The sequence below is a fragment of the Lactuca serriola genome, chromosome 4 (genome assembly GCF_051521515.1).
Source record: "Lactuca serriola cultivar US96UC23 chromosome 4, Lser_US96UC23_V15, whole genome shotgun sequence".
In the NCBI taxonomy this organism is placed as follows: domain Eukaryota; kingdom Viridiplantae; phylum Streptophyta; class Magnoliopsida; order Asterales; family Asteraceae; genus Lactuca; species Lactuca serriola.
This window is the reverse complement of record NC_136411.1, coordinates 83312270-83322875: the sequence shown is the minus strand read 5'-3', so window position 1 is coordinate 83322875 and position 10606 is coordinate 83312270. Positions and strand designations below refer to the sequence as shown.

At 42.9% G+C, this 10606-nt stretch overlaps 1 non-coding gene across 1 annotated transcript; it reads right to left on the bottom strand.

Moving 5' to 3' along the window:
* Window positions 1–9266: 9266 nt before the first annotated feature.
* Window positions 9267–9373, bottom strand: LOC145103405 (small nucleolar RNA R71). The gene has a single exon (XR_013706498.1). It is a non-coding gene; the product is annotated as a small nucleolar RNA R71 (small nucleolar RNA).
* Window positions 9374–10606: the final 1233 nt, after the last annotated feature.

Genomic DNA, 10606 nt, shown 5'->3' with positions numbered 1-10606 from the left:
AAGAAACGTTCGCTCCAGTAGCTCGACTAGAATCTGTTAGAATATTTCTGGCCTATGCTGCTCACAAAAACTTTGAGGTTTTCCAAATGGACGTCAAGTGTGCATTCCTCAATGGAGAACTCGAAGAGACTGTGTATGTGGAGCAACCTCCTGGGTTCGTGAACGAAACACATCCAAATCATTGCTATATTCTGGATAAAGCTGTGTACGGTCTCAAACAAGCTCCGAGAGCCTGGTATGAAACGCTTTCCAAATTCTTAAAGATGTCAAAATTTAAACAAGGTTCGGTTGACCCAACCTTCTTTCGCAAAAAGGAAGGTAACCACCTTATGATAGTTCAAATTTACGTTGATGACATCATCTTTGGCTCCACGAATCCCAGCTTAACGGCTGAATTCAGAAAGTTGATGGAAACTAAGTTTGAAATGAGCTCAATGGGTCCTATTAACTTTTTTCTTGGTTTAAACATAAGACAGGGACCCGAAGGCATCTTTATTAATCAGGAAGCTTACACAAAGACTCTCCTAGCGAAGTTTGGCATGATGAGAGACTCAAAAGTCAAAGTCCCAATGGCATTCGGCACCAAGCTTACCCCTTCTCTAGACAAACCGGCTGTCGACATCACGCTCTATCGTCAAATGATAGGCTCACTGATGTATCTAACTGCTAGCAGGTCTGATATCATGTTTTCTGTGTGTTATTGTGCTCGATTTCAGGCTAACCCACGCGAACCTCACATGCTGGCAGTGAAGAACATCCTACGCTATCTCAAGCGAACCACCTCCTTAGGTCTGTGGTATCCATCCAACTCAGGCTTCTTCGTTCAAGCCTATTCTGATGCTGACCTTGGAGGATGTGGACTCGACCGTAAAAGGACAACCGGTGGCTGTCAATTTCTTGATGGGAAATTGGTCAGCTGGCAATCCAAGAAACAAACACGTGTGTCGCTGTCTACTGCCGAAGCGGAATACATTGCCGCGGCATCCTGCACATCACAAGTGATTTGGATCCAGAGTCAACTCCGAGACTATGGACTCAATATGAAGAAGATCCCACTATATTGTGACTCTGAAAGTGCAATTAGGATCTGTCATAACCCAGTGCAACACTCTAAAACCAAACACATAGCACTGAGGTATCACTTCATCAAAGATCATGTGGAAGATGGAAATGTCGAAGTTCACTTCGTAAGAACCACTGATCAACTAGCTGATGTCTTTACCAAAGCTCTTCCTGAAGCATCATTCAATAAAATATTGCAAGGGCTAGGTATGATGGAATCAGAGTCAGTACCTCACACTACCTCTCAATCTCAATCGTAAGAAGCGAAACCAACCGAACGTTCGGGTTCGGTTCAACCATCTGACTCGCTCATTCTTCAAAGGTAGTTTTTCTATGTTGTATATTTCCTGTACAATCTTGTTTTCCTTTGTGTTAAAAGTATTTACATCTTGTATATCTAATATCCTTTGTGTCTCAAAGTTTTCCAAAACCGAAACCATCCGCAGGTTCGGGTTCGGTTTTTCAAAATTTTGTGGAACCGAAACCATCCGAAGGTTCGGGTTCGGTTTTTCAAAATTTTGTGGAACCGAAACCATCCGAAGGTTCGGGTTCGGTTTTTCAAAATTTTGTGGAACCGAAACCATCCGAAGGTTCGGGTTCGGTTTTTCAAAATTTTGTGCAACCGAAACCATCCGAACGTTCGGGTTCGGTTTTCCAAAATTTTCTAGGATCAACTCCAACCAAACGTTCGGGTTCGGTTATTCATTTTCACCAAAAGTTTTTTTTTCTCGCATTTTTTTCTTTTAATTCTTTTATTTTTATTACATATCACAAATCCAAAAATATTTTATTTATTTGTGTGCTCATTCGTTTATGGGGATATATTTGATGACTTACTTAAGTGTCCCTAGAAGCATGCTGCTGTATGTGTCCCAAGCCTCAAAAGATTTTGAATAATAGCCTTCATGACCTGGTATACACAAACCTTGTCTTCCCAATAAGGCTAACATATTTATTCTAATCGTGAGCTACCTCACTCTTTTCTCACATGAGTTAAGAGTCTCCTGCTTGGTCCTTATTTTCGCAGCAGAGGTACTATGTCTTCTTTCACCATCCCCATTACACTTCTCCATTACATTCGTTTCCTCACTGTAACCCTTGAGACTCTCAGACACTACCACTGAGGTTTATGGTTACACAACATCTGCGTTTATGATCTTAGTTTCGTGCCACTACGAGCTGAGTGAAACCCAAAATTCAACACCAACGAATTGACGGTGACCAATTAACTTGATCAAGTATTCACCAATGAATTGACGAATGTACCTTCATGAAATCTCCATTTTTTTTGCGTGATTCCAATGAAATTGTTACACACCATAACATTTCTTCCCATGGGATCCAGTTTTAAATTTTTATCTGAGATTTCATTTTAATCCACGCCACTACAAAATCAACTCAAACCTACTTGTTTAACAGACTACACTGGTCTCACAAGTACTTTGTTCACATTCGTTCTTATATCAAGAATTGCATTGTTGAATCAAAGCGAAACCACCATTAATTAGCCTAATTAAAAGAAGCCTTTCAACATTTCTTAATAAATGTTTGATCGTACTTCAACGGGATTCCACATTAACACTTTGAGGTTCTTCTGGACCTTGAAGGAAGAGATTCGTGCCCGGGATCATCAGTTTCGTGTCATTATTGACATCACAGATTATCCTAAAAAGAGTTGCTTTATTTTTTTTTTCTTTTACACTCTTTGCACGAAAATCCAAGATTTTCCAAAATTCCGTTACTAATTATTTTACAGGCTGGATATTTACTGGATGGTTACAAATGAAGTTGTGGTCAAAAATTAGACACGTGGATCATTAATTGGAAACAGCCGTTTAAAAGGGGATAAGACAAAAAGTTGCTGACTCGGCAGGAGTTAAAAGGATAGAAATTCAAATGACGGTAAAAAGGAGGGCGCGTGAATTTGAAACGGCCGCGCTTTTTCTGACACTTGAGGACGCGTGTGCAATGTCGAAGCGTCATTTCTCTGAAGTTACAGGCGCGTGTGGAAATGGAAACGATTTCTCTCTCTGAACCGGTGCTTATTGGGCGGCGTGATCCTAGGAATCTGACACTCTCTCTCCTACGTGATCATCGCACGTCCCAACTGTCACCAATCAGTCACTCCAAAAACACCCGTTTCGTATTTCCATAAGAGATTTGAAACGATCTTTCTCTCTCCTTTCACCAACTATAAAAAGCCATCAACACCACCTTTTACCTCTTTACTGCCCCATATTTCCCAAAGCAAAAATACTTCCAAATACTCTCCCGTTCTCCAAACCTGCAACAATGGCTGAATCTTCAACTGTTCATGCAACTTCTCAGATTCTTCCCATCCGACCCCAGCAAAGCTTAGTCATTGATCTAAACCCACTGGCGTATGATCCCTACATGTCGCCGATCATCGAATGCCTCAAGTATTCCCAGCTGGCTCCTGCACTGTCCAGAATTGAAACGGTGCTGATGGTTACCCTCTCTCAGGTCTATGCAACGGCTTACTACGACAGGGCCGTCGACCGGGTATTCTTTGAAGTTGGTGACCACAAGACTTCAATTTCTCGTTCCCGTTTCTGCACGCTGTTAGGGTTTGCCGCTGACTCTTCACGGGTTCACCCGGATACGATTCCGGTGGGGATGTTCTACAGCATGTTTTATAACATGGGCTACACAGAGGTTCTCACCTCCGTCGCCAGGTTCAAGAAGTCCTGCCTACCGCCCCAGTGGAATGGGTTATTCACAGATCTCTTCAAGGGATTGTCAGAGAGGAGCTCCGGATCTGACGGGGCAAGTCGTCTGTTCCTTTCTGTAATGTACGGAGTGTACAATGGGATCAACCTGAACTATGGATTTGTCCTCTGGCAACAGCTGCTTCAGAGCCTCTCTTCTTCTTCTCGACACTCTGAGGTGTCATTTGCCCGGTTCTGGATCTTGATCACAAGATGGGCCATGGACAAGTTCGACGTTCCAACAGAAGATGGTGCATCGATGTCTTCTATTGGTACATTTCATACCACGAAGATCATCGTATCCGCTGCATCAAAGTTCTCTTTCATTGGCTCTATCCCGGAGTCGATGTATGGGAATGTGCCATCTGACAGCCAACTGATCCGAACGATCAAGGAGTCTGGGCCATCTGGTCCGAGGGAACTGACATCGGACATGCTGCGTTCGATTAATGATGCCGATAAACCGATGGCTAGGGGTAAAAAGGCAGAAAAAGGGAAGAAACCATCCAAAGCCCCAAAAGGACCTTCGCCCAAAAAGCGCAAACAACCGAAGGTTGCTTCATCCCCACAACCGAAAAGGAGGAAGACCCAACGGAAGCGGAAGCTCGTCCTTCCCTCCTCATCAAGCGAATCCGAAGGTGGGAGTTTGGACTCTGAGGGATCCCAAGGAGACGAATCTCCTCAACAAGGCAACACACCCCCTCGGTCCCCAACCCCGGACATGGAACTTCATCAATCCCCAGTTCCTTCTCCTCCACCCACAATACCTATTTCCATTCCCACCATAAACCCTACTATACCACCATCCATATTCACCACATCAACCGAAACACCACCTGTAACCGAAACCCCTCCCGTAACCGAACCTGCACAAACCGAAACTCATATACCACCACCACCCGAAACTAACCCCCCACCCACTCAACCTGAACCAACCAAACCCACAACACCCCCAGCTTCACCACCACCTCAATCTCCAGAAGCCGCCTCCGATGGCGATGATCAATACCTTGGTGGTGATCACATGAACTTTGATTCGGTCTACTATAGTCCGTTTCAAGTTCAGAGTGATGAGGAGGATGATGCTCCAGTGACAAACAAGCATCTCCGCGATCTTAACGAGAAGGTTGATCAACTTCTCGCCTCCTCCTCCAACCAGCAGTCATCCTTATCTGAAGCTGCCCTTCAGAAGATAGTTGATGCCTTCTCCAGGGCTCAACATGATTCCGTGGCCTCAGCTACTGCTGCGATAGACGCCTCCACCCGAGCCTGTGAGGCTGCGACCGAAAAAGTCGATAAACTATTCTCCGACGCTTCTGACCTGCTGAAGTCTCTGCAGGAAAGCGCCAATGCCACAAAGACAACTCTGGAACCGATTGTTCAGCAGTTGGCCAAGTTCGTCTCGACGGAGTTGACTTCGTTCGCTACCCTCCGACAAAACATCAGCGACGACAACTCGGCACTCCATGCCTCCATCAATGCCCGTCTGGCAAAACTACAAGAGGATCTTGCGGCAGAGAACTCTCTGATGGACGTTCTGGCGAGCAAGACTACCGCCCTAAAGGTCAAGAGCACGCAGCTTTCCAACTCCGAACAACAATTGGAAGCTCTTCGATCCGAAAGGGAGGTTATAAAGACGTGTGTTTCGGATGTCCACGCAGTATTATCAAACATCCTGGAAGCACACGACCCCATCCTAAACTACTCAGTGAGGCGCACCCTCGCTGAAAAACTCTCTCCGGCCATGGACCTTCTAAGCAAGATTGAAGGCCTCCCGAGTTTCGTGTCCATTCCAAAACAAGGGGGAGATGAGAAGAATAGATTGAAACCACCTTCGTCCTCCAAAGCTACTCACACAACCGAACCACCCCCAACTGGTCATGCCTCGGGTTCGGGTGTGAAAAACAAGGGCAAACACATAGCAGAGGATAAAGATGAAGATGAAGACAAGGAGACCATTGCGGACATGTTAAAAAGAAAGAACAGTCGCAATGCTGAAGACGATGCCAGTCGTGTGGCGCGTGAGGCTGAAGAAGCTGAACGAAAGCAAAAAGAAGCCCACGATCTCCTTGAGAGCCGAAAGTTGCTCTTCCCTGCCTGGACCAGGGATCGTTTGATAAAAGAGGCCATAGAGACTCCAAGCATACTGTGGCTCGAGCCGGTGATATCTTTTGACTGCAACAACACTATTGATTCGTAGTTTGATATGCCGCTAACTCGAAAGGCGTTCATCTTCCACGTCTTCTCTAATATTTCTGAAGTCCCGCATCCGAACGATGAGCTTGACAGGGAGCTCATTGACTTCTACCTGGAGGCCGCCCGCCCTCAGTGCCTTACATGGAGCGCCCAGAAGATCGTCAACGTTCGGGTGATGAAGCCTTTTGCCGTGGGGAGATTCACAAACGTCAAGTTCAAGCTTATCCGAGGATCTGCAAGAACTGCTCACATGATCTCTCTGGCGGATCTGCCCAATCTGAACCCTCATGATTGGATAGTCTTGTACAATATCCTGCTAACAAACGAAGCCGAATATGGTCCCATCTTAGACCATGTCAAAAGGATGCTGGCATGCTATATCATGGAGGTGGCCCTAATGGATCAGGAGGTTGCCACAGTTTTTAAGAAGAAACCGAAAGTCAAGCCTATGGGATCGGCCAGTGATCTGAATCAAATGCAAATGGGCAAGATAGATTCGAGGCGAAACTCTGTGATGTTCACTAGAGCCGAAGGACAGAAATGTCTCTTCGCTTTAGCTGACAAACATCTTTACACTACAACTTGCTTGGAGCACATCTTATTCATCATCAAGCAGTGTAAAGACAATTCGGCTGATGATATCAAGTACTTCAATGATATGATCAATTGGTACATCCGGTTTAGACAGACCATCCTTTCCATAACCAAGTGTCTGTTTAGCACCGTGAAGAAGAAGGTACCAGCTTCAGCTGCCGGCCCAAGTAGGAAGTGAAAGTCTCGCTCCAAATTGACGCAAAGGGGAGATTGTTGGGCTGAAAAGAGTTTTGATGTTGCGTCTTTTGGGCTCGTTAGATTAGCCTTTTATTCTCCGGTTTGGGCCTGTCCAACCGAGAGCCTTTTATGTATTGTATATAAGATAAATGCTTGCATGCATATTAGGTTAAGATTCTAGAGATTATCGAAATAGCGATTGATCAAGAGCACTAATAATTTTTCTGTAATCGTACTTGTAATCTTCTAATCCTTTACAGTTGATGTTCTTAATCGAGCTCTTCTAAGGATTTTATTTAATCATTCAACACGTTTGATTCAAGCTGTTTGTTCTTATTATTGCGTTTTTACTGTTTTAAATTCATATACTTGTTCAAGATCTAATCGATCTTCTTAGATTAAAAGTTGTTTTAATCCCATCATTTGGGAATTAAAAGATTAAAAGTGAAGTAAATCTGGAAAAAGCTTATTAACGACGTGAGACGTAAAGGATTCACGACGTGAATCGTTGGTTCTAGAAGATATGTATGCGGGTGAAGGAATCCTTGACGGGAATGGTTATCTACAACTCACGACCTGAATTGCTTACTTTTCACGACATGAATTCATGGATATCAGCAACTATATCAATCCTTGACAATTACGAATAGAAGAAGCTTTTGGCAAAAGTAAGGAATTCCAGAAGACGATTTAGAACGAAAGAAAGGTTCTGGAAGAGGGTTTTCAACACCAAAAGAAGTAAAGGTTTATTTTTAGTCAAATAAGAACATGTCTTTCATTAGTTTTAGCTGTGTTGATTTAGTTGCTATGATGAGCAGCTGAATCTAGCTACTCTTGTTTAGCTAGATGAAGCTTTGAACTTATGAATAGTTATATACTTATGGATTAATTTTAGTTGGTAAAAATTGCTTGTGTTTGATTTGTTTAACCTAGCATGTTATTATTTGTTTATCTAATTGCTTTATTGCATGTTCTGTGTAGCTTAGTGACCATTAAACTGCATGAACCTGTTTACCTAATGATTTAGTGATTATTGAATTGTTAGAGCTAGGATTGACCAATCTTAGTTAGTAATTAGAATAAATAAGCTTAGCTGTGCTAGAGAACGTGTACTGTGACCATAATTGCGTTTATACAACAAATCTTAGATAGCATATTTACATTCATAATTAGTTTTGTGTTTAATTATGTGTGAACATACATGGTTTGACATGAATTAGTTAATTATTGGTAAGATAGAACTAAATTACTAATACAACTAAAAACCAGCTTAATAATCTGTAATCATTAGCTAGTCATAAGGGAGGAGTGGATTCGAACTAAACAAGAGTGTGTGTTTTTAAATATTGAATTTGAATTTAAGTTCATCTGATCTTGTAAAATCAGATAAAACCCCTTTTAAACTTGTTAAAAATTAGGTTAATTAAATAGTAAGTAAATTAGTTAGTAACACTGTTCCCTGTGATCGACACCCAACTTACCCAAGCTATACTGTAGTCTGACTAGGTACACTGCCTATAAGTGCATAGTTAGTTAAGTTTGTTAGGTTATAAATATTAAAATTAGTGAGTACTTTTGTGCACATCAAGTTTTTGGCATCGTTGCCGGGGAACGGCTTTCAATTAATTTAGTTTATTTGATTATTCGTTATTTGTTTTTGGTTAGTTCTTATTATTATTATTTTAGTTTTATTTTCGTTGATATAATTTCACTTGCATAGATAGTATATTTTTTTTTGTCACAGAGTTCACGACGTGAGTTTTAATAAACTCACGACGTGAAAGCTGAGAGTTCAGTTTTTAATTTTTCTTATTTTAGTCCAGTTTTACGTTTTAGTTTAGCAAGTTGCAGGAGTTCATGACCAGAGGCTCAAACACACCCTTGGTGCTACCACTTGAAGATCCCGAGTCTGCAATTCACAAGAAAAAGACGCCCTTGCAAGAATTGAAGTCAACTTTTTCAAGGAAGTCGGGAAAGAAAACAGGAGAGTTAACTTCATCCGCGAGGCACAAGAGCAATATTGAGCACTTTGATCAGACACCAGTCCAAACCGAGTCCGAATACGATACCGAGCCGGAATTTGAAGAACACACAAGCGAACCCGAGAACGAGCCAAGAAACGAGATGGAAGCAATTGAAGAAATGTCCATGGGAGCTTACAAGAAGCGGATCCGAGAAGATATGGGTCCCAGTTTAGTCTAACCCGCAATACCTGCCACTGCCACATTCGAGCTGAAGGGACACATATTGACTGCCCTGAAGGACATCCCATTTTTCGGGAAAGATCATGAGGATGATTTTAAGCATCTAGATGAAGTCAATGACATTGCGGACTACTTCAATGTCCCAAATGTCAGCAGAAACACAGTCTTGCTTAGGATGCTTCCCATCACTTTCAAAGGAGCTGCTAAGGAGTGGTTAAAAGCACTCCCACCGGGTACAATCACCACTTGGGCTCAAATGCGTGAGAAATTCCTGGACCAGTTTTTCCCGCCATCCAAGATAGCCAAACTCAAGAAGGCAATAGCCAACTTTGAGCAACAGCTAGGGGAGTCCCTATATGAAGCATGGGAGCGGTACAAGGGCTTACTCAAAAATTGCCCTCAGCATGATCTAAATGTGCAACAAGAGATGTCAATCTTTTATGATGGGGTCAACGTGATGACAAGACAACTCCTTGATTCTCAAGGACCTTTGACAAAGAAAAATCCAAGGGAGGTCAAGGAGCTAATTGAAGAATTCACGAAGCATTCTCGCGAATACCACAACCCGAGGCAAGAAGGAATCAAAGGCGGAGGAGGGTCCCAAACTGAAGAAATAGCAACGGTCATGGCCATGTTAAATAATATGGACCGCGGGATAACACAGATGGACCAGTCGATACATGCCATAAGAGTAGGTTGCAAGAGATGCAGTGGTCCACACTTGACAAAGGACTGCAATGTAGATGATTATGGGAACAGAAAGGTTCAAGTATGCTAATCTAGTGGGGATAAATTTGATGAGGACTGGAGGAAACCGAAGAAGGAGTGGCTGCCATATGAGGAGTATAAGAAGCAAAAAGAAGAGAAGTATAGGCAGACAGGTCGAGGCCTCTATCAAAAGGAGCAGCCACCAGCTGAGAAGAAACCCGACCTAGAGACCATTTTAATGAAGTTTATGGAAGCATCGGAAAAGCGACACGATGCCACTGATTCTGCTATTCTGGAACAACAAACTTTGATAAAGAATCAGCAAGCCTCCATCCATAACCTTGAAGTACAATTTGGTCAACTAGCCACTCTAGTTCGTGAGAAGTTATCCCCGAAGAATCCCGAAGTAAAGAACCAATCTCATGTAATGGCCATAGACACCGAAGAAGAAGCCATCTCGAAGTTCCTGGAAGCATTGGAAGAAGAACCACGGAAGCCCGATCAAAAGATGAAGAAGATCAAGCTCGAAAATCATGAAGCAGCTGAGTTCCAGAAGTCACGACGTGAACCTTATAAGTTCACGACGTGGGCCCATCATGAACAGAAAAATTCTGCAGTTAGTTTGGTTTATCAGCCGCATTTGCCTTTTCCTTCCCAAGCTACCCTTAGTCCACTTGAGAGAGAGCATAGAGAGTTTGTCAAGCATGTGAAGGGGATCCCGATTAATACCCCCTTTTTCGAGTCCTTATCTAAAGCTCCCGAGAGCCAGAAATTACTGCAAGACTTGATAGACACTCGAAGGCAATTAAAGAAGCAGTCTACAGTGATTCTAAGTGAACAAACTTCAAAAGTTGTGTTAGGAGAAACACCAGAAAAGATGGGGGATCCTGGACGCCTCACTCTACCGTGTGAGTTTGGTAATAAATTGAAGGTTAA